Source organism: Notothenia rossii (genome assembly GCF_949606895.1).
Source record: "Notothenia rossii genome assembly, chromosome: 1".
Taxonomy (NCBI): domain Eukaryota; kingdom Metazoa; phylum Chordata; class Actinopteri; order Perciformes; family Nototheniidae; genus Notothenia; species Notothenia rossii.
This window is the reverse complement of record NC_136912.1, coordinates 4,682,597-4,707,591: the sequence shown is the minus strand read 5'-3', so window position 1 is coordinate 4,707,591 and position 24,995 is coordinate 4,682,597. Positions and strand designations below refer to the sequence as shown.

Genomic DNA, 24,995 nt, shown 5'->3' with positions numbered 1-24,995 from the left:
CACCTCTGCACCCAAACATACAAACTCTGTAAGATAAATCCTGGCCCAATCAAACTGAACATCACACAACCTAAAACCAACGGTTACCCATTCATTTCCTAAACATCATAGGTGTAACAGTTGACTAACCAACTCAAAATGTAATGACAGGTGATCAGCAGTTTATATGTTCAAACACCTACTCTGGAGGATATGATCAGGCCTTGAGGAAATCAAACGTGAAACACAATATTTATGATTGATGAAAGTAGTGAAACCTGAACACGCGACAGGAGGGTTGAGATAACTAAATGTGTCTGTTATGTTTTGAGGGTTAGAGTGGGGTTTGTTGTGGGTTAAAATAGTTTTGACAACAAAACAAAGAAAAGCCTCAGTTATCCTTTAATGTTCAGTGAACCAGGTTTCCTGTGAGGATTTAGGAGCGTCACAACAGGATTACAGAGCAGATCAACTATATTTAAATGGTTTCATCTTGAAAAATTGGTTAATAAGAATAATGTGAAAACAAAAAACATAGTGTTGGACTTACTCTGCCGTCAGTTTTATTGGCCACAATAATTCCCAGTGATTAAAAGGCCAATACGTTTCTATATTTTGAATAATAACTTAATTAACTGGTAACATATGCAAGTTAGCATCCGGCTGTTTCTATGTGCTTGGGACCCGTACTACATAACACTTTGGGGTACTCAACATATTTCCAAACATACTTTAATGCATTTCTTTTTGGAATATTCTCTAATCTGATTTTCACTGCAAATTGCCCCATTTCTTTAGGACATTTCCCCTCTTGGACCTGAAAGATAAACAGGAAAACACTTTTATTATATAACCAACAATCACTTTAAACAGAGGTCCTGTATAGCTAAAAATAAAGAAATGTCATGTCCACTCTGCTACAGCTGACGTCTGCTCTTTTTACTTCAGTATTCTGTATACCATTGGTTCTCAACCTGTGGGGATCGCCGAAGGATATAAAGAAAACATATACATATTTGAGCTTTAACATTACTCACCTGTACTGTTGACATCATTGGCCCCAGAACAGGTTTTAATGAGTAATTGGAGAGACATTTATTTATTTTAATAGACCCAGCCAATCGCAGCACAGTAGAACCAGCCAATCACAGGACAGTAGAACCAGCCAATCGAAGGACAGTAGAACCAGCCAATTGCAGGACAGTATAACCTACCAATCGCAGGACAGTAGAACCAGTAGAACCAGCCAATAGCAGGACAGTAGATCAAGCCAATTGCAGGACAGTGGAACCAGCCAATTGCAACACTGTAGAACCAGCCAATCGAAGCACAGTAGTACCAGCCAATCGCAGCACAGTAACACCAGCCAATTGCAGCACATTAACACCAGCCAATTGCAGCACAGTAACAACAGTCAATCGCAGACAGTAGAACCAGCCAATCACAGCACATTGGGGAGGGACTGGTATGAAATATATTTGTAAATGTTTGGTTTAAAATATATTTCTTTTCTATTCTATATTTAGGTTTCCTCTCTACATCAGTGCAATTGATTGTTTGTTTTTTAAATTGAAAATATACCGTCAGTTCATCCACTTTTCACTTCCTGTTTGACATTGGTGTCTCCTGAAAGAATAATATTAATAAAACATGAAGAGAGAAACATGAGCAAGTAAAAATATTGAAGAGAGATGGAATAGGTACATATTTTTCATTTTAAAATCAGATTTGAATGTAGAATAGCTTGATGAATGGAGGATCTGGTTTCAATACTCACATCTCTTCTGTTTGCTGTGATCATCTTGCCATTGATCCTGTAGGGATGAACACAACCCAACAGTTATGGATCAGGTTTAAAATAAGCGTTGTTCTTTGAGTTAATGAGCTTCAGAGTCCTGACTGCTCTCATGCTTTACATCCCATTATATATTAAAGCATATCTTCAACACTACGACTGACTGTCACAGCTCTTAGCTTACAGGAAATAACTGCTCATTAGTCTAGAAACTAAAATCATGACAGGAGAACGCAACGGACTCAGTCTATAAAATCCGGTAAATCCATTACAAAGATGCTTACTTACTAAAATGTGGATTTACATTTTAAGCTCACTTTATAATGTTTGTGGAAGAATGAGAGAAAACAAATAAGAAACTGCAGTGAATGGATAGCTAAACTAGGCTACGTCTGGAAGGAAGAACTGGAGGGATTACTCAGTGTGAGAACACATCAACTCCCAAATCCAAAACTGTTGAACCAGCAGAGACCCCTTACTGACCCGAGATTCTCCAGTCTGCAGTGTGGACTCTGCAGGAGATCTGTCAGCAGCTTCACTCCTGAATCCTGCAGAGCGTTGTACCTCAGGTCCAGATATCTCAGATGGGAGGGGTTGGACTTCAGAGCTGAGATCAGAGCAGAACAGCTGATCTCTGACAAACTGCAGTTACTCAGTCTGAATAAAGAATACATGATGTTAGTTTAAACTATTCAGTCAGTATCAGCAACATTGAGCTTAATCGAAATGTAGGAAAACGCAAATACTGAATATAATTAGGCTTGGGCGGTATGACGGTATTACGGTATACCAGGGTATTTCGAAATACCGTCGGTATGATTTTCAATACCGTGACGTCACAGACTGTGCGCCAAATCATAGATGCGTTTCATTCTATTACACTGACACAGAGTTTTGACAGGGACGACATTGGTTGTAATGCACAGCACGCGCCAGCAGAGGGCAGGGGAGGGCAGTCCGTCTTTCCCGCTCTCAGAGCTCAGCACAGAGCTGAGCTGAGCAAGATGGCGGCAGCATTTGCCGGCCCCGAACTCGGACAACTAGTAAAAAAGAAAAATGCCTCTGCGCCTGTTTGGGACTATTTTGGGTTTACTCGTCGCCAGTGACTTCATCCAGCACAACGAGAGACAGAGGCACTTCTTTGGGAATGTTTAAGACGGGGTGAGTGAGTGTTGACATTTTTTAATCCTATGCAACTGGTTGATGGTTTTGTAGTCGAGGTCGGACGGTTTTAAAAACGAAAGCATTTACGTGCTAAACATTCACGCGAGTAATCCAATGAATCAAATGGAAATAAGGTTTTTAACACATGCACGGAATAATATTGCCAAACTAGTTAGTGAATATAGCAAACTTTATTCAATAAGTCAAGTATTTACTCCCGGAAAATGTTTATGTATGATGATATATTGTTAACTTAGCTCACTATGGAAACAACGTCGGACATCTACAAACGCGTCCTGTATCCGATCTCAAAATGTGCCATTTGCACAATGTGTCATGTATGCAGCCCTTGTTTTGCACTTGCGCGCACGTCGCGGCACTTTGCGAGCGTCTACCGGCTCGGGCTGCATCTTACACCGAACATATAATATACCGTTCGAAACATCTATTTGCCCCGAACGCCACCTCACTCAAGTCGACCCAAGTCATACCGTCAGTGGCGGCTGGTGGAAAATATTTTTGGTGGGGCTGTTGATATAGTGAGTAAAACATTTTTTTTGGGGAGAAATTACCCCTTAAATTGGGACTGATACCTTCATATACCGTATACCACGGTATGATGTCAGCAAGGTATGACGGTATGAAAAAAATGATACCGCCCATGCCTAAATATAATCTTTATTTTTTGATAGTTTTAAGAGAAACATTTATTTATTTGTCTTTTATATAATTGATTAAAAACATGATGGAGACTGTGAGAGCATTGAAGGTAAACTATTATGCAAAGTGCACTTTTTTTGTGTCTTTTATACATAAATATGTATCCCCGGTGTCAGGAGACTCACAAAGTGCCAGAAACGACAACCCTCTCTGTTTTACTCCTTACCCACATCTCCAAAAACGGGCATACAAGATTTGCTGCGGTCATGAAAACATTATTAAAATGTGGAATGGCTTTACGTTGAACTCCTTCCGCCCAGCCTATCTTCCCCTATCACAAACGTTGCTCTATCAGAAACAATGTGCAATTTTTTTTGGAAATGATATGTTCTGTGTTTACATTAGCATCGCTAACACTCAGAGCTAACGCTGTACTGGAGAGAATATGTGTAAAGAAGCTGGATGTTAAGGTACTCACCTTGTGGTAAACCCACGAGAGAGAAAGCGATTGAGCTCCATACTGTTTCAGAAATAATCCTTAATGTGGTTTGGAACATACTGTGGCGTTTAATCAGGGCAGCGTTTAGCTGACTTTCCACCGGTTGACACTCTACTCTTCACAGACCTCACTGCTTGCATTCGGACGCTCCAAAGGGGCGTGGCCAGCAGTAGCTCAAAAGGGGCGTGGCCAACAGCTGCTCGGCTACATTTAAAGGGCTAGACCCAGAATCAGTTCTTTAGTAACAGGGCTGAAATAGAGGGGTATGAGGAATTGCTACAATGGGTGATCGGTTTGGTATTTCGAGCAAAACAATTCAGACACATGTTTTGTATAGATATGATCCTATAATATATTGTTGAATATAGCATAATTGGTGAGCTTTAGGATACTCAATGTGGATCAGTGTAATATCAGCTCAGAGTCAACTCAACTCTCTTCATCTCAGCAGAGAAGTAAAATATGGAGAACTGACCTGAGAGCCTCCAATCTGCAGTCTTGACTCTCCAGAAGATCTCTCAGCGGCTTCACTCCTGAATCCTTCAGATCGTTGTGACTCAGGTTCAGATCTCTCAGATGGGCGGGGTTGGACTTCAGAGCTGAGACCAGAGCAGCACAGCTGATCTCTGACAAACTGCAGTCAATCAGTCTGAATAAAGAATGTTTAAACTATTCAGTCAGGATAAGCATCATGGAGCTTAATAGAAATGCTTGAAAAGGCAAATAATGATCTTTATTGTTTGGTCGTTTTAATAAAAACATTTATTAATTTGTCTTTTATAAAATATATATTTAAAACATGAAGGAAACTGGGAGATGAGTTTCAGGTGTTTAAGAGGTTCATAGTGAATTATGCGCTGAAGGATTTTTCTTGTTATACTTAAATGTAAAGATCAACTTTGCTATGCCACAGTCAGTGAACTAAACCACAGAAGAAGAAAGTAGACTTTAAGATACTGTTACAACCCGGTTCTTGGGCTGTAACAAAAAGCTGGGAGTCGAGACGAGGGGTATGAAAACATAACAATAATTTAATAGTAGTTGATACAAAAGCAGACAGCCACGGCGCGAGGCTCACACGGGGAAGTGTGCGAGAGGAATGAGAGCCGCCTCCCAAAATTCGATGGGCTGTCTTATAGCAGCTACCTCAGGCCCAGGTGCGGCTCAACAGTTAACAATCACCCACATGGCTCGCGAACCTAAACTCCCCCCATAAAGAAAGGAGTTCCACTTGGAACATCGCCAACCACAGCCTTTTATTGCGACCAGCTCCATGCCAAAACAGTAACCCCACAATTTAAATATGTTTCCTTTTCAAAACCAGCCAAAAAACCTCCTCCAGCCCACTCATCTACTCTAGCGCCTGACGAAGCAATTTAAGAGGGACAGAGTAGACATAGAAGACCCAAAAAACAGCATAGTACTGAGCCAGCACATAGAATGGCCCGGAATATTTTTCCAGAAACGGCAAACTAGCCCTTGGCAACAAAACCAGGACCTGACCTCCAGGACTAAACAAGCGCCGCTCAGTTTTTCATTCGTACAGATGTTTCATTTTTACCTGGGCAGACAACAACTTGTCTTTGGCCATCCCCCAAGCTGAATACCACTTATGCCGGACCCCGTTTACATAGTGTTTGTGATTACTAAGGGGTTCCGATGGCGTCAACGATCAAACGTTCAAAAGGCTGTACACTCGCAGGGATGGGGCCCAGTGGGTGACACAATTTAATATGCTGACACACATCTCTCTTTAAACAAGGCCAAAATAATGAACCCTTTCCCATGTGAAAACCATTTTCTGACCAGCAGCTCCCGTTGCAGCAAAGAACAGACTGAGGGAGACACCAGCTTCTACTCTATCAGTTAACAGTCACAGTGGGTGAAGATGATACCATGGTAGGCGGTGGACCCTCAGCCCACGCACGGCTGCCAGCCAGGCCTTTACCAAGGATAACATCCACATCTTCAATCGGCATTACAGGACGGACCCCCATGGCGACCTCACCCTGCACCAAACCCGAGTTAAGCACAACAGAATGGAGAGGAATAGGCACAATATTCATTCCCATACCTTGCATCAGGACGAGTCCCCATTTCTAGATACCTGCTGTACGATACATACCACCTTCATCCTGGACCCTGAAGTATTGACTGCCCCTGTGCGTTAGCACATAGTCATCAGCCAGTGCGGCAGCCTCTGCAGCAGTCTTCACCTTGCGCTCGCTGATGTAAACTGCAATGTGGCTTGGTACAGAATTTTTTAATTGTTCCAACACCATCAACTCACATAATGCAGCATAAGTATTTACATTTAGGGCGTTACACCACCTACTAAAATAAGTAACTAGATCTCTGGCAAACTCAACATGGGTCTGTCTACTAGACTTCTCCCAGGACCTGAACCTCTGTCGAAATGCCTAAGGCAGTGTTGTAGTCAAGTCACCAATTCACAAGTCCAAGTCACTCTCGAGTCACCACTCTTCGAGTCCGAGTCCAGGTCCGAGTCACCTAGGGAGAGTCGTAGTCGAGTCCAAGTCCGAGTCACCCAAGGAGTGTCCGAGTCGAGTCCGAGTCATCATTACCTGTGTTCGAGTCCGAGTCCAACTCCGAGTCACCCAAGGAGTGTCCGAGTCGAGTCCGAGTTATCATTACCTATGTTCGAGTCCAAGTCCGAGTCACCCAAGGAGTGTCCGAGTCGAGTCCGAGTCCTCATTACCTGTGTTCGAGTCCGAGTCCGAGTCACCTAAGAAGAGTCAAAGTCAAGTCTGAGTCACAAGTCTTCATGTATTAATTTTCGTGGATATACTGTATGTGTTGAAATGTAGCTGCTCCTCTACATTGCTTTTATCCTGTCATGTTATACTAATCTGTCCATTGAACTGCTGTGCAGCGAGTTTGGCTACAATTCTTGTAATTGGTGCTATACAAATATAAAGCTTATTACTAATATTAATATTATTATTATATATAAATGAACTCTATGTAAAATGAGTTACCTTTTAGAGAAGTGATTATATTTTTTTGCCAATATTTTCCTATGGTAAAGTTTTCATTTTGCACTTTTATTTTGATAGTAATAAGATCGGGACTCTTATTTTGAAGGAACTTTTACCGGTTAAATTGGTTTACTAATAAAGATTGAGCCCCAGAAAGCACATGGCTACTTAGCATGCAAAATGACGTCATTCTGCATGTTAAGTAGCCATGTGCTTTCGTGTTATCGGCTGAATCTTTATTTATTGATTAGATCACGTTACTCTGATGATAGTGTTCAAGACAGTCTATGTCTGAACTCGATCCTTAGAGTAATGTGTTACGGAGCCTTCTCTTCAATATTGTTTCCACATAACGAGCATTTTGCGCTGCTCTTTTCCAATGTGGAAGCAGAATGTGTGAAAGCATACAGCACGATGCGGGGTGTGTCTCTAGACATCTTTAGACTAGAATAGCGGGGCCCAGTCCATGAACTCGCCTCACAGGTGCACACGCCAGGATAGAGGAAATCAGACTCCAGAGAAAATTTGCTCGAGTCCGAGTCCAAGTAGGAGGTCAATGTACAAGTCGAGTCCGAGTCATCGTGGGGGAAAAATTCACGAGTCCGAGTCCAAGTCAGCGTACGCGATAATTCACGAGTCCGAGTCCAAGTCATCGTGCGCGAGAATTCACGAGTCTGAGTCGCGTCAATCCAAGTCCGAGTCGCGTCAATCAGTGCACGAGTCCGAGTCAAGTCACGAGTCCCGAAAATTGGCACTCGAGTCCGACTCAAGTCCGAGTCCAGGACTTGAGTACTCCATCTCTGGCCTAAGGGACTAATTTGTAGGCCATCAGCAGTCTTAACAGTTAGGTAGACCTTGCTCTCTGCCACTGTCAGAGCAGAGTAGGCTTCCTGGGCATTACCTGTTAACACACACTGTAACAATAAGATCCCATCAGCATCAGACCACTCTCTGCTCTCAGCTACACGCTCGAACAGAGAAAAAAAAGTATCTGGACCTCGTTCACTAAACTGAGGAACTACCCGCACATTTCTGGCAACGTCAAACGGAGTATTAGCTCTACTGTACCAGAGAAATTAGAGGCCTGGCTTGCACCACCAGCAGGTAAACTCAATATCCGCTCCTCTACCTCAAGCCTCCTAATTGCTAGCTTCTCTACCTCTCCCTGCAACAACAACAACTCCTTCCTCTGCTCAAAAGTCATACCTGTATCCCCGCAGCGAGACATATCGACACTGTCTCTTCTAGGACCAACAGTATACTTTTTCCATTGGAAAGCACCCAAATAAATCCGATTTGCTTTACCAATCCCTCTTAGGTTTTCCTTCATTCTTTTATCCCCAACATACAACTGGAAATATTCGGCAACACAGATCAGCTGCTCACGTGAGAAGCCCTCCAGCAGCTCCTCTGAAGGCGCTCTCAAAAACTCCTCTACACTCTCCGTCATGACAACACTGCGTGGCACGCTCACGCTACTTACACAGCATACACGCCACCGCGGCCCCTCCCTCTAACTGCCTCACAGGAACTAGCTAAGCTCCCCCTTAGTCTTCAGGTGCTAATTACAGCAAAGCGACCAGCAAACTGGCAACTCCACCTGCAGCCTCGGCGTGCTCCCGAGCTTATAACTCCAACCACGTTCACACCACACTAACAGCCCCCCCTACGACCTCCAAAGGGAGACCGTACTGAAGCCTAACAGGGACTGCCGTGAATACATCTTCAGTGCATTAACCTTACTTCTCATTCACAAACAAACAGCTGCCTTCTAACTCACACTACAAACCACAAACCACTTACCCTCATCAAGGCTACTCCCAAACAATCAGCTGTGCGCTCCATTACGGCCCGCTGCACGTAACTCACAACAGCTGTGTGTTCCTCTCCGTTACACAACAACAAACTCCATTAACGAAACTCGATGGGCTGTCTTATAGCAGCTACCCCAGACCCAGGTGCAGCTCATCAGTTAACAATCACCCACATGGCTCGCGAACCTGCAATCAGAAGAGAGAGGGACAACGTAACGCCTAGTGGTGTCGAAGGGTCGTCACGATACTCAGTGGATCAGTGTAATATCAGCCTGATGTCTGCAGCTCAGAGTCAACACAGCTCTCACATATTAATCTCAGCACAGAAGTAAAAGATGGAGAACTGACCTGAGAGTCTCCAGTCTGCAGTCTGGATTCTCCAGAAGATCTCTCAGCAGCTTCACTCCAGAATCCTTCAGATCGTTGAAACCCAGGTCTACATTTCTCAGATGGGAGGGGTTGGACTTCAGAGCTGAGATCAGAGCAGCACAGCTGATCTCTGACAACCTACAACCCCTCAGTCTGAATAAAAAATACCTCATGTTAGTTTAAACTATTCAGTCAGTATCAGCATCATGGAGCTTACTAAAAAATGTACTAATATTAAATATAATCTTTATTGTTTGATAGTTTTAAGAGAAACATTTATTCATTTGTCTTTTATATAATGTATTAAAAACATGAGGGAGACTGTGAAATGAAGCATTAAAGGTCTCCTATCATGCAAAATGCACTTTTTGATGTTTTTTATACATAATTATGTGCCACCGGTGTGTCAGCAGACTCACAAAGTGCCAGAAAGTGCAACCGTCTCTCATTTCCTCTGTACCCACATCACTACAAAAGGGGGTACAACAGAGTTGGTTTGGAACAGAGGCCCAATTCCAATCCAGCGCCTATACCCTACCCCTACACACAACCCCTCCATTTGCGCATTCACGTGGAGGGTCCACCATATTTAGTGCTGTTCCAAACCAACAAGTGTGGAGGGGGAGTGGGTTATGAGTAAGCATCGGTGCTGACTTCACCTGCTGCACTACTTGACCGGACTTAATGCTGTGCGTGCCCGTGCCGTCCCGTCAAGGTGTTTACAAACTGTGAAGTCCACTGAGACAAATGTAAGATTTGTGATATTGGGCTATATAAATAAACATTGATTGATTGATTGATTGATTGATTGATTGATTGATTGATTGACTGACAAACAGTTCCTGCAAACATAATTGCAATGTTAACAACCTCATGATAACCTCATATGTTTTTAACTTAGGATCGTACGTGTGTTTAGTCATACGTATGCAGTTTATTATAAAGTTGTGTATATTTACAGACTGTTACAAAAACTAAGAAGCTTATAAACATCAGGTTTAAAACTAAAAGAGCTTTACAAAAAAGTAACAAAATTAAAGATGATTGGAGTTTTATTTTAGTTATTAATTCTATTTTTTGTCCAAGATATGCTGATTTTAAACTTTTGTTACGGCATTTTCTGTTTCTGCCGGAGAGAGGGGAGTTTGTTCCAACGCTTGCCGCTGTATTTACACACTCAACCTGAAAGGAGGGAGCCTCGTTAAGCTGTGAGTGTCACTCCATGATGGAGTTTACTCCATCACGGAGTGGGAGTGGGTAGGGTATGAATTGATATTGGGCCACAATATGGCATTTAATCACGGCAGCGTTTAGCTGAGTTTCTGCTGGTAGAGTAGACACTATTCTCTTCACAGAGATCACTGCTTGCATGCGAACGCTCCAAAGGGGCTTGGCCAGCAGCAGCTCTAAAGGGGCGTGGCCAGCAGAAGCTATAAAGGGGAGTGGACAGCAGAAGCTATAAAGGGGCGTGGCCAGCAGCAGCTCGGCTACATTTAAAGGGCCAAACCCAGAAACAGCACTTTAGTAACAGGGCTGAAATAGAAGGCGTATGAGGAATGGCTACAATGGGTTATCGGTTTGATATTTCGAGCAAAACACTTCAGAGACATGTTTTGTATAGATATTATCCTATAATATATTGTTGAAATATAGCATAATAGGTGAGCATTAAGATACTCAGTGTGGATCAGTGTAATATCAGCCTGATGTCTGCAGCTCAGAGTCAACTCAACTCTCTTAATCTCAGCACAGAAGTAAAAGATGGAGAACTGACCTGAGAGCCTCCAATCTGCAGTCTGGACTCTCCAGAAGATCTCTCAGCGGCTTCACTCCTGAATCCTTCAGATCGTTGTTACTCAGGTCCAGGTCTCTCTGATGGGAGGGGTTGGACTTCAGAGCTGAGACCAGAGCAGCACAGCTGATCTCTGACAAACTGCAGTACCTCAGTCTGAATAAAAAAATACATGATGTTAATTTAAACTATTCATTCAGTATCAGCAACATGGAGCTTAATACAAATGTACTGATACTGAATATAATCTTTATTGTTTGATAGTTTTAAGAGAAACATTTATTCATTTCTCTTTTATATAATTTATTAAAAACATGATGGAGACTGAGAGATGAAGCATCTCCTATCATGCAAAATACACTTTTTGATGTCATTTATACATAAGTATGTGTACATTTAAAGGGCCAGAACCAGCACCTTAGTAACAAGGCTGAAATAGAGGGGTATGAGGAATGGCTACAATGGGGGATGGGTTTGGTATTTCGAGCAAAACACTTAATAGACATGTTTTGTATAGATATGGCCCCGTAGTATATTGTTTGCATATAGCATAATAGGTGAATTTCAGGATACTCGATGTGGATCAGTGTGATATCAGCCTGATGTCTGCAGCTCAGAGTCAACTCAACTCTCTTCATCTCAGCACAGAAGTAAAATATGGAGAACTGACTTGAGATTCTCCAGTCTGCAGTCTGGACTCTCCAGAAGATCTCTCAGCGGCTTCACTCCTGAATCCTTCAGATCGTTGTGACTCAGGTCCAGATATCTCAGATGGGAGGGGTTGGACTTCAGAGCTGAGATCAGAGCAGAACAGCTGATCTCTGACAACCTGCAGTCAATCAGTCTGAATAAAGAACACATGATGTACGTTTAAAGTATTTAGTCAGTATAAGCATCATGGAGCTTAATAGAAATGCTTGAAATGACAAATAATGAATATAATCTTTATTTTTTGATAGTTTTAATAAAAACAAGTATTCATTTGTCTTTCATAAAATGTATGTTTAAAAACATGAAGGAAACTGGGAGATGAGTTTCAGGTGTTTAAGAGGTTCAGAGTGAATCATGCGCTGAAGGACATTTCTTGTTATATTTAAATGTAAAGATCAACATCGCTCTGCCACAGTCAGTGAACTAAACCACAGAAGAAGAAAGTAGACTTTAGCATCAAAATACTCGGTGAGGATCCGTGTAATATCAGCCTGATGTCTGCATATTAATCTCAGCACAGGGGTAAGAGATGGAGAACTGACCTGAGAGTCTCCAGTCTGCAGTCTGGACTCTCCAGAAGATCTCTCAGCAGCTCCACTCCTGAATCCTTCAGAGCGTTCTCACTCAGGTCCAGGTCTCTCAGATGGGAGGGGTCTAACTTCAGAGCTGAGGCCAGAGCAGCACAGCTGATCTCTGACAACCTGCAGCCACTCAGTCTGAATAAAGAAAACATGATGTAAGTTTCACGGTGCAATAATCAGTTCAGAGCTGAAGAAGGTTTCGATGTCAGAGTGAATAAAGATGTAGCTCCGTGATAATCCAAGCTCAAACTCTGCTGCAGTTTCTCTCTCATCAGATCTTTAACAACTCCTTCATCTCCCTCACAGCTCATCAGTACTGAGAGCATCTTCACCGACTCATGGAGCACACTGTGAGTCTGTAGAAGCTGAAACACTCTCCATCACACATTCACCTTCTCTGATCTTTATTTATTCTGATAAATACTCAAACATTAGGAAAAACAGGAAGATAAATCATTTCAATGTTCTTTGTTCTCAGGCAAATTCAGAAAATTATAAAAACAAGAATACTTTATGATCTACAGTCAGTGAACTGACCTGAGAGCCTCCAGTCTGCAGTTTGGACTCTTCAGTCCAGAACTCAGCAGCTCCACTCCTGAATCCTGCAGCTTGTTGTCACTCAGGTCCAGATCTCTCAGATGGGAGGGGTCAGACTTCAGAGCTGAGGCCAGGACTTCACAGTGAGTCTCTGAGAGTCCACAGTTAGTTAGCCTGCCATGACACATTTTACTGAGTGACTTATTCACAAAAAGATGAAACATTATATTAACTTCATGCATTCGATGAAACACATTAGACCCATCATGTTCTGATCAACATTCATTGTTAATCCACTTAGTATATCATTGAGTTTTCTATGTTCATTCTCAGCCTGTCAGATCTTATTTTACACTTTTGAGCATTGTGGTAAAAACAGATCAGGCATAATGAGGAAGAAACTACAATACTGTTATAATAACTTAGATCAAGGAAGAACTTAAATGCTGCTGGGGTTCTTCTTTAGTACGAGATTTGTCTGTTGACATGTTGTTTTGGAACGTGTGTCATAAAGGATTACTTTTGCTCTCACACGATTTGCAACAGTATCAATGATATCGTGTTTATTTGAAGAAGTAAACTTCTGATCTACACTAATTTATGATGATATCTGGACTCACTCTGCCTTCCTGCAGTTCCTCACAGCTGGAATCAGTCTCCGTCGTCCCTCATCTGATGTGCTGTACTTCTTCAGGTCAAACTCCTCCAGAACCTCCTCTGACATCTGCAGCATGTAGGCCAGAGCAGAGCAGTGGATCGCAGAGAGTTCCTTCTCCGATCTGTTCTCTGGCTTCAGGAGCTTTGTGATCTCCTGATGGACTGAGAGGTCCTTCATCTCTGTCAGACAGTGCACAATGTTGATGCTCCTATCAGGAGAGATTTCATCACTGCTCATCTTCTTCAGGTTCTTGATGGCTTTCTGGATATCTTTGCGTCCCAGTAGACCTCTGAAGAGTCTCTGGACAATTTTGGGACCGTTGTCTTTGCGACCCAGCAGGCCTCCTAAGAGTCTCTGGTTGGACTCCAGAGAGAGGCCGTGGAGAAAGCGGACAAACAGGTCCAGGTGGCCATTTTGACTTCTGAGGGATTTCTCCATTGCTCTCTTCAGGAAGACATCCAGGGATGGGTAATCCTGATCACTGCTATCACTGTCATAGTCCCAGTCTTCCTGCAAGAAGTCCTTCAGTACCGCTGTGTTCCTGTTGGTGTAACAGTGGAACAAGTAGACAGCAGCCAGAAACTCCTGAATGCTCAGATGAACAAAGCAGTAGACTGTTTTCTGGAAGATCACACTCTCTCTTTTGAAGATCTGTGTACAAACTCCTGAGTGCACCAAGGCCTCGGTGACATCAAGGCCACAGCGCTGCAGGTCTTCTTGGTAGAACATGATGTGTCCTTTCTCCAGATGTTCAAACGCCAGCCTCCCCAGCTTCAGAAGAAGCTTCCTGTCAGCCTCCGTCAGCTGCTGTGGACTCATCTCATGTCCCTTATCATACTTCTGCTTCTTCCTCTTGGTCTGGACCAGCAGGAAGTGGGAGTACATGTCAGTGAGGGTCTTGGGCAGCTCTCCTCTCTGGTCTGTAGTCAACATGTGGTCCAGAACTGCAGCAGTGATCCAGCAGAAGACTGGGATCAGACACATGATGTGGAGGCTCCTGGAGCTCTTGATGTGAGAGATGATTCTGCTGGAAAGGTCTTCATCACTCCATCTCCTCCTGAAGTACTCCTCCTTCTGGGCGTCAGTGAAGCCTCGTACTTCTGTCACCCTGTCCACACACTCAGGAGGAATCTGATTGGCCGCTGCAGGTCTGGAAGTTATCCAGACGAGAGCCGAGGGAAGCAGCTCCCCCCTGATGAGGTTTGTCAGCAGCACGTCGACTGAGGACTGCTGAGAGACATCAGACACAACCTCATTGTTTCTGAAGTCCAGAGAAAGTCTGCTTTCATCCAGGCCGTCAAAGATGAGCAGCACTTTGCAGACAGCCAGCTGCTCTGCTGTGAGCTTCTGTAAGGTTGGATGGAAAACATGGAGCAGCCTGAGAAGACTGTACTGCTCACCTTTGATCAGGTTCAGCTCCCTGAAGGAGAGCGGGATCACCAGACTGACATCTTGGTTTCCCAAACCCTCGGCCCAGTCCAGAGTGAACTTCTGCACTGAGAAGCTTTTTCCAACTCCAGCGACTCCGTTGGTCAGGACCGCTCTGATGAGAGTCTGTTGGTCAGGTAAGGCTTTAAAGATGTCCTGGCACTTGATTGGAGTGTCATGGAGGGTCTCCTTCTTGGAAGCTGTCTCCAGCTGCCTCACCTCATGTTGGGTATTAACCTCTTCACTCTGGCCTTGTGTGATGTAGAGCTCAGTGAAGATGCTGTTGAGGAGGGTTTCACTTTGATCAGTTCCTTCAGTCACACGTTCACATCTCCTCCTCAGACTGAGCCTATGTTCATCTAACACTTCTTGCAGACCACTATCAGCTGGAAGAGAATAACACATGTGAAATGAATACAAGTTTTTACATATATGAATATTTTTTCATAAAACAATTTTATGAGGAACAATCTTTTTTAGGAATGAAGACGCCAACAGAGAGATATTTAGACTTACTGTGAATAATGCAGCCTCTCTCTCCACACTGGGGACAGGAGGGGTCTCCTGATGGAGGCCGCTGCTCCCAGTATGAGGTGATGCACTGTCTGCAGAACCAGTGTCCACAGCTGGTAGAGACTGGATCCTTCAGGACGTCCTGACACAGAGCACAGCTGGACAGCTGCTCCTCCACAGGAACAGGACTTGTCCTCTTCTCCCTGTGGAGATGAGAACATCCTTTATAGAACTTTACTTTAGTGGTGGGCGGTTTGAACCAATGGTACAACAAGGAGACAAGTTTAAGGTTTTTATCATTGTTCCACCGCCAGCGTGGAGATACATTCCCTCAACCAGGTACTGGAGCTGTCCCTCGGTCTAGGGAGTCGGTCAGGTGGCCTCGTTAGTGCCTCCTCAACTGGTTCTTTTCTCGTGCACAACACAAGTCCATTATATGGAGTGTGATAATGATTTCACTATAGTATATTATTTATTATTGCTTATGGTGCCAAGGAACTTCAATTAAACTACTCTACTGTACTTGAGTACTGACTGTATATATAAAGTTATAAAGGTAAGTTTAGAGGATGGACTGTATATGTTAAGTTATAAAAGTATGTTTAGAGGACAGACTGTGTATGTATAAAGTTATAAAGTTTAGAGGATAGCCTGTAGTTATAAAGGTAAGTTTGGAGAACAGACTGTGTATGTATAAAGTTATAAAGTTTAGAGGATAGCCTGTAGTTATAAAGGTAAGTTTGGAGAACAGACTGTATATGGGGCATTCTACCGAATTAGTACAAAGTTGTCCCACAACAAGAAAAATATTTTACAAAACAATTAAGTATTCAGACATATTTATTTACTAAGAATATGTTATGGTCTATTTAAACATAAGGCATTACATTATATAGTGATTAAGCTTATAATATAGAAAAACATCATTTATATGGTACTTTCTTGTCAGGGTGCGTGGAAAAGGTAGGACCCAAAAGCAGTATCAACAAAAAGCGAGCTTTAATTTACAAAAAAAAGCCGATGACAAAAGAAAACAAGAGACAAAGTTAGCATTACCAAAAACAGGGGAGCACGAGTAAATAATCCAGGACCCAAACATGGAGCGTGACCTGAAGGGAAAGACTAACAATGAACCGACACCGAACACAGGAAGAGACAAGACTAAATACAGGGAGGGGTAATCACAAGACGAGAAACAGCCGGGCAGGGGAGGACAAACACAAGGGCAACAGGTGAACACAATCAGACAGCTCGACACACCAGGGAAACTAACGACAGGAGGAAAAGGACCAGACAATAAACAAGAGGAAAACATGACAGGGAGAACAGCAAAACACCCAAACCTAGACATAAAAACGTGACATAACATGAATATCGTGACACTTTCTATTAGGAAGTATCTGTCCCCAACCCTGACATCTACATTTCAATTTCTGTTAAAAACACTTAAAACATTTTATTTTATTTTGTTCAATGGTGTACTTAGAAGATCTTTATGATTACATTCAAACAGAAGTTGGAATATTTAGATTTATTGTGGGTTTAATTTTTTAATAAAAAAACTACACTCAAAAAATCACGTGTCCAGTTTTCATGTCACTGCCGAAAAGGGGTTTTAGTCCAATGGCTGAGCCTGTTTTTTAGCCACACCCCTAGGCAGTGACACTGCATCCCTGTCCCTCATGGCTGAATGGCAAGTGGCTATATCCCATACTTTTGATATAAATCTGTTCCAAAATCTGAAAATCAGCGTGGAACCTTAAGAATTGTCACTGAACACATATTATCTCTAATTAAGTCAACTTTTTGGAGTTTATGCAAAATATTATGTTTTTTATGTGCGTAAACCTCTTCAAAAATGTGTATGCTAGCCATGTACTTGCTAGCATTCTTTAGTTATGCTCAAACTTAGCTAGAAAATACCGAAACAGTCACTACTGAAACAGTCACTACCGAAACATATGGTTACGTAACGGTTTCAGTAATTGACATGATCGTTTCGTTAGTGACAAAATGGAATGGTAGGCAGGCAAATCCCATATTTTTGAAATAAATGTGTTTTAAAGTCTGAAAATCAGTGTGTTACTGGTCTCCAGTAATGAACCTGGACCTTCTGACACAGAGTAAGAGTCTCTACAGTAATCTGCTCTAAACATACCTTTATAACTTTATATATACAGTCTGTCCTCTCGACTTTATATATGGGCCATTCTACCGAATTGTTGCAAAGTCAGGTAGGAAACGTTTTGAAATGTTGTGTTTTTTTCCCAAAACTCTGTCCATATATATTTTGCACCATATCTAAATACATACAGTGTCTACTAGATACTGTATGGATATAAAAATGTATTGTTCTTTTGCTAGATACTATCTAGTAAAAGAACCATACATTTTTATATCGTATTTTCAGACTGTATTGGAATGTTCTTCCTCTACCAAAAATGGTCACTACCAAAACATAGTAAATACGCTGTAGTACAACAGTATTACATTAACCTGTTAAGATTGTTTTACCTTCCCTTCTCTAAATAATATTTTAACAAATATTTCTTGAGGGTTTTCACAATTAAAAATTAATAAAAGTACATTTTTAATCTAATTTCAAAGTTCAATTTATACAATTCATAAAAATCATAATGCAAACTGTCTTTGTTAAATGCATAATACTGATCATATTGATTCCAGAGTTGATGATTTTTTAAATTGAACAAACCAATCAGTATCATATAATTTTAGTTGATAAATCAATATACTACATTTTTTACAAAACATCCAGTGTTTCAGTAGTGACCACAGTATATTCTTCTAAAGGTTGTTTCATATTCCCTCAACCTTATTGCTTAATCTTAACTCATAACATGCCTCATGTTGAAGTGTGCATTTTTGAAGCTACTGACCCAGAATCAGCACTTTAGTAACAGGCTGAAATAGAGGGGAATGAGGCTAGAATGGGTGATCTGTTTGGTATTTTGAGCAAAACACTTCATAGACATGTTTTTTATATATCTGAGACCTATAATATAAGCCTAAAAATATTATAATAGGAGTTTATAGGTAACACTTTAGACCGGTCACTCTTCAGAGACAGACAGCTGGAGAATGGAGACTCTGCTCTCTGTCTCTGGAACCAACACATGTTTGACACATCATTAATTCATTTAAAGAGCAGCTCTTGACTTCTATCTGGTCACCGGATTAAACATTTTTGAGTTTTTGAGTCGTGCTTTTGGGTTTCTGCCGATACATAAAAACTGAATCCTCTTCAGGTGAGTTTACAGTAGAAACAGACTCTTACCCTGTGTCCGAGGGTCCAGGTTCATTACTGAAGTATGGAGGACAGCCTTTAGACTGGTCACTCTTCAGAGACAGACAGCTGGAGACTGAAGATATGTCCTCTTCCTCACCTTTTAAACCACTCATCTTCTCCAGTCTGAGAGATCAGACAGTAACACTGGAGACACACACATTATAATAACACACTTTCAATCAAAACCATCATAATAATAAAGTGGGTTACAATACAACAATCAGTCAGACTTCAGACAGGCCGCTCTCCATGTTGACTGAGCGGGCGGTTACATGTTGTGTAACTGATTAGTCAGAAACCAGGAAATGGAAAAAACATTACAACATTTGCAGAAGTCTCATTGGACTCTAGGATGCAGATTTTGAGTCATGAAGTTAGATTCTGAAATCAGTTTAACAGAGTTAGTATTGTATGTGTTAAAATCCCAGCAGAACCTGGCGTTAACACTCACCCTGTTGTCCTCCTCTCTGTCGAAGTGTAAAATGGCATCTGGCAGTCTGACTTCATTCTCTCACTTTAACGCCCTCACCTGTCTGCAGCTCCACCTCTTGAGTCATAACCAGCCTCATCAGAGGAATGTGAACATACAGGTATTATATTCAATAAGATATAAATAGACATGCAGCAAGCAAGCATCCTGCATTAAAACCCTGACTTAGGTTAAAGGCCCAGTGAAGTGTGCACCTGTGCATGATCTGTTATGCTAATACGTATAGTAATGACCAAAATTGTCCATTGGAACCCATATCAAAAAATGTTGGAATAGCAACAAATTTGACGAGTTTTGAATTTTCCGGGGAAATCTGCAGTCGACCTTCGCCTTCGTGGGCGTGGCTTGCGATCTACTGCGTGACGTCACGAGATGGACGCCGCTGCACTGTTTACATTCACCACCGTTCGTTTTTTCTCTTTTTCAAAGTCGAATTTCTCAACGTTTTTGAGCTAGTATTTTCCTGCAAAGTGTGTCGGAGTCGACTGGAAGTGATTTCCAATCGAGAAAACCTGACAATGGAGGCGACAGTGAAGAAAGAGGGATGAAAAACACAGGGGAAACGATGCATTGCCGCTGGCTGTAGTAATGTCAAGTCTGCCGAAGTGGCGATGTTTCTGTTCCCAAAAGATGAAGGTGAGCCTGGCTGGGGTCATTGTTTCGTAGATTATTTGATTGATCATGATAAATAAAGGCCACTGGTCGATTCGAGAGAGAGAGAAAGAGAGACTGACAGAGTTACAGGGTTGTTGTTAGCATCTGGTGCTAGCTCGGAGCTAACGGAGATTAGCTGTTTCAACAATAAGGAGAGGGAGAGTGCTCTCCTGTGGGACTGAGAGAGATAACGTCAGCTCAGGGAGGTAAACTGTAGCCTAAGTTATCTCAGTGGGTTTGGTCATCTATGTAAACAAATATTTCCATCTATGTAATATTAGTTGTATAAAATAGGTTAAGAAATCCTTCCAATGTTTTTTGATTATTGAAATATATGTTTCATATGAGTGTTGAGAGCTGTATCCATAAATCTCTTAATGTTGCCCTCAAAGTGCACCAGATTGATCACTTTCCTCATCTATCCTGTCCGAAAAGCTGTCCAAATCAATCATTTCTCTCACACTAGTATCACTTTCCAAAGTCTCCGCCATGTTTACAATCGCAACTGGGTACATCTTGTGACGTCACAGCCACTATCGTCTGCAACTTCCGTTAGGCTCAGACGGCAAAATTAATAATTCATTAATTCATTAATTATGAATTATTAAAAATTATTTTAGCCATGAACAGGCACAATGATATGTAAGGAATGAAACTGCCATTTCATTTTGGTGCAAAAACATGCACTTCACTGGGCCTTTAAAGTGTGTAGGTATTTAAGAGCCCTACTGTTAACTGTGCATTCGATTGATCCCTATTATTTATACAGTGGAGGAAATAAGTATTTGATCCCCTGCAGATTTTGTAAGTTTACCCACTTAGAAATAATCGAACTGGTTTATTGTAACAGTGAGAGTAAGCATATCAAAAAGAAAATCCAGAAATTGACATTATATAAAATATAAAAATTGATTTGCATTTAACTGTGGGAAATAAGTATATGTTCCCCTTGCAACAAAAAATAACTCTGGCTCCCACAGACCTGTTACACAAGTCCTTTTCCTTTAGGAAAGTACTCCTAATATCAACTTGTGAGACACCTGTCCACAGAATCAGAATCCAACCTTTCCACCATGGGCAAGACTAAAGAGCTGTCTAAGGAACTCAGGGACCAGACTGTAGACCTGCACAAGGCTGGGATTGGCTGCAAGACCATCAGAAAGCAGCTTGGTGAGAAGGAGACAACTGTGGCTGCGATTAATTGGAAGAATAATGTGTGTGTTTCTAAATGGAATAAAGATAAAAATGAGCATCAATCGCCCTCGGTCTGGGGCTCCACACAAGATCTGGCCCCGTGGGGTATTGATGATCATGAGAAAGGTGAGGGATCAGCCAAGAACTACACGGGAGGAACTTGTTAATGATCTCAAGGCAGCTGGGACTACAGTCACCAAGAAAACTGTTGGAAACACACTACACCATAATGGATCAAATCCTGCAGCGCCCGCAAGGTCCCCTGATGAAGAAGGCTCATGCACGAACCGTCTGAAATGTGTCAATGAACATCTGAATGATTCAGAGAAGGCTTGGGACAACGTGATGTGGTCAGATGAGACCAAAATGTAAATATTTGGCATCAACTCGACACGCCGGGCTTGGAGGAAGAGAGATGCTGACTATAACTCCAGAACCCCATCCCCACCGTCAAGCATGGAGGTGGAAACATTATGCTTTGGGGGTGTTTCTCTGCTAAGGGGACAGGGCCACTTCCCTGCATCGAGGAGAGGGTGTACGGGGCCGTGTACCTGAACATCTTGGCCGATAGCCTCCTTCCCTCAGCCAGGACTCTGTAATGGGTCATGGATGGGTCTTCCAGCAGGACAATAAACCTGAACCTATGGCCAAGGCAACACAGGCAACCCAGTCTCACGGCATTTCCTGTTCACCAACACGATTTTTAATCTATTGATTCGTGTTCACCAACACGATTTTCCCCTTTTTTTCGTGTTGCACAGAACGATTTTAAAAGCAATGTATTTCTACTGGTAATGTGTTTCGTGCCTGCAGCACGTCTTTTTCTCCGGTCGGGTCGTGGAAGATCGGAAGCTGTGTGGTTCATAAAAACATGTTCTTACTCAATATCAAGCCACAATTATTGCTTTTATTTTAAATCGTATAATTTCGGTCTTTTGTTTCCGTCTGTGAGGAAAATAAATGGGGCTCAGAGCCTCAGAACACTGAAATCTGTATTTTTTAAATCTTTTTTTCCTTCTAATTTGTTATTCTTTTCTAAATAACACACTGTTATTTACTCCCCAATAACACACAATTATCCTTGCTTTTATTTATTGGTTTATTTCCATAATCTCTGGATTTTTTGGCGTCCGTCAGGAACTGAATTTCAAAATAAAAATAACCTGAAACAGACGTAGGCCTGTAGGAGTTTAGGATGGCCGAAGACACTACACTACCCATAATCCCCAGCTATCGTTTAGGACTACAGTCCCCGTGATTAATCTTCAAGCTCTGGGATTGGATGTTGAAGTGGCAGTGCGCCAAGTTTACGTCGAGCGTCAAACAGCTGTTTGAAATGGAACGAAACCACGCCAGACTATCCAAAACTGGAATCGAACGCCCCCCCCCCCAGAAGTATGCTGGCTATTGTGTTTTGCAAAATGTTCTATGGGACGTCTCTACTGAACGTTTTCGTTTTTCCCACAATTAGAAGTTGCAAGTATTAAACACATTGATGTTATCAAATGTAAAACATAATGAATAAATGGGTGAAAATCGCTTGTGTCCATAATGTAATGCACAGCATTAATATATACCCACGTGACAGCTCATTGTAATGTGTGTATACCTCCACCATTAAACTGTCATATTCTGCACATTTCTTACACTATCTACATACATAAGAGTATCATTAATGTGTATAATATCAGTTAAAATAAGTGCTTCAACATAGTTAACATTGCAGGAAAGCAATATATTAGGCGTTAAGTACTTTGTCAGGCTTAATATCTATCTGTAGATACCCCCAAAGCTTTTTTCTTATTTGAAAGAAGACCTTAATCTAAAGTATTATTGAATGTGTTAATAAAGGTTAATTCGTTTTTCTGTTTTGCTCATCCTCCTATTAATATCTGTATACATCCTGCACTAAACTGTTTTATTGTTGAGATCACTTACAGTATCTTCTTGATTCTTTATATTCTATATTTCTATCATTGACCTTCTGCTTTCCCCCTATGAAAGTATGTACTCTTAATATTTTTTTAATCAAATATAACACATAAAAACAATAATTCAATAACGTGCTTTAACCACTAGGCGGTGCACACAAGGTACACACAGCTATAATAACTTCGTATTATTAGTGTAGGACGCTTATGTATGTACAACATCTGAAGATGTGTAGTTTTATTCATGCTTTCACATAATTTTACAGCATATTGCTATACTATTTCAGACTCAGTATTTACATTCTTATATTAAAAAAAAATCTGTAATATCTTTAAAAACTACAAATCCTTTTATATCAGCTGTGTGGGGTTTGTTGTGGGTTAAAATATTTTTTTCAACAAAACAAAGAAAAGCCTTAGTTAACCTTTAATATTCAGTGAACCAGGTTTCATGTGAGGATTTCATGCGAAGGCAGCAGCTGGTAGAGTAAGGGGGCCGGGCCCGAGGCCGAGGGCCGCGGCCGGGAAAGTCAGGGGGCCGGGCTCGAGGGCTAAGGCCGCGGCTGGGGAACTCAGGGGGCCGGGCACAAGGACGGGCAGGAGCTGGTGAAACCCCTGGCATGTCAGACGTAGACGGGATCCTGGACGGAACATGGGCTGGTGTCAGCGGGACCCACGACGTAGCAAGGGCTGGTGTCGATGGGACCCCCAACAGGACAGGACATGGTGTTGGCAGGACCCCCAGTGGAACCTCCAACGGCACAGGACATAGGGCTGGCAGGACCCCCGGCAGAAGAGTCGTCGGCGGGACCCCCAACGGGACAGGACATGGAGTTGGCAGGACCCCCAGTGGAACCTCCAATGGCACAGGACATAGGGTTGGCAGGACCCCCGGCAGAAGAGTCGTCGGTGGGACCCCCAACGGGACAGGACATGGAGTTGTCAGGACCCCCGGCAGAAGAGCACTCGGCGGGACCCCCAATGGGACAGGACAAAGGGTTGGCAGAACCCCCAGCAGAAGAGTAGTCGGTGGGACCCCCAACGGGACAGGACATGGAGTTGTCAGGACCCCCGGCAGAAGACCACTCGGCGGGACCCCCAATGGGACAGGACACAGGGTTGGCAGGACCCCCGGCAGGAGAGTAGTCGGTGGGACCTCCAACGGCACTGGACACAGGGTTGGCAGGAACCCCGGCAGAAGAGTAATTGGTGGGACCCCCAACGGGACAGGACATAGGGTTGGCAGGACCCCCGGCAGAAGAGTAGTCGGCGGGACCCCCAACGGGACAGGACATGGAGTTGGCAGGACCCCCGGCAGGAGAGTAGTCGGTGGGACCTCCAACGGCACTGGACACAGGGTTGGCAGGACCCCCGGCAGAAGAGTAATTGGTGGGACCCCCAACGGGACAGGACATAGGGTTGGCAGGACCCCCAGCGGAACCTCCAACGGCACTTGAGTAAGGACTTGAGTAGGGACTAGAGAAGGGACTTGAGTAGGGACTTGAGTAGGGACTTGAGTAGGGACTAGAGAAGGGACTAGAGAAGGGACTTGAGTAGGGACTTGAGTAGGGACTAGAGAAGGGACTTGAGTAGGGACTTGAGTAGGGACTTGAGTAGGGACTAGAGAAGGGACTTGAGTAGGGACTTGAGTAGGGACGAGAGTAGGGACTAGAGAAGGGACTTGAGTAGGGACTTGAGTAGGGACTTGAGTAGGGACTAGAGAAGGGACTTGAGTAGGGACTAGAGAAGGGACTAGAGAAGGGACTAGAGAAGGGACTAGAGAAGGGACTTGAGTAGGGACTTGAGTAGGGACTAGAGAAGGGACTAGAGAAGGGACTTGAGTAGGGACTTGAGTAGGGACTAGAGAAGGGACTTGAGTAGGGACTTGAGTAGGGACGAGAGTAGGGACTAGAGAAGGGA

General features: G+C 42.7%; 1 pseudogene across 1 annotated transcript; it reads right to left on the bottom strand.

The window, feature by feature from the left end:
- Positions 1 to 363: 363 nt before the first annotated feature.
- LOC307040808 (NACHT, LRR and PYD domains-containing protein 12-like) lies at positions 364 to 19,312 on the bottom strand (annotated as a pseudogene). The gene is made up of 11 exons (XR_013810646.1): positions 19,258 to 19,312; positions 18,795 to 18,950; positions 13,521 to 15,702; positions 12,901 to 13,074; positions 12,325 to 12,498; positions 11,054 to 11,227; positions 9,259 to 9,432; positions 4,573 to 4,746; positions 2,258 to 2,431; positions 1,757 to 1,793; positions 364 to 1,605 (listed from the first exon to the last, which is right to left on the bottom strand). The product of XR_013810646.1 is annotated as an NACHT, LRR and PYD domains-containing protein 12-like (transcript).
- Positions 19,313 to 24,995: the final 5,683 nt, after the last annotated feature.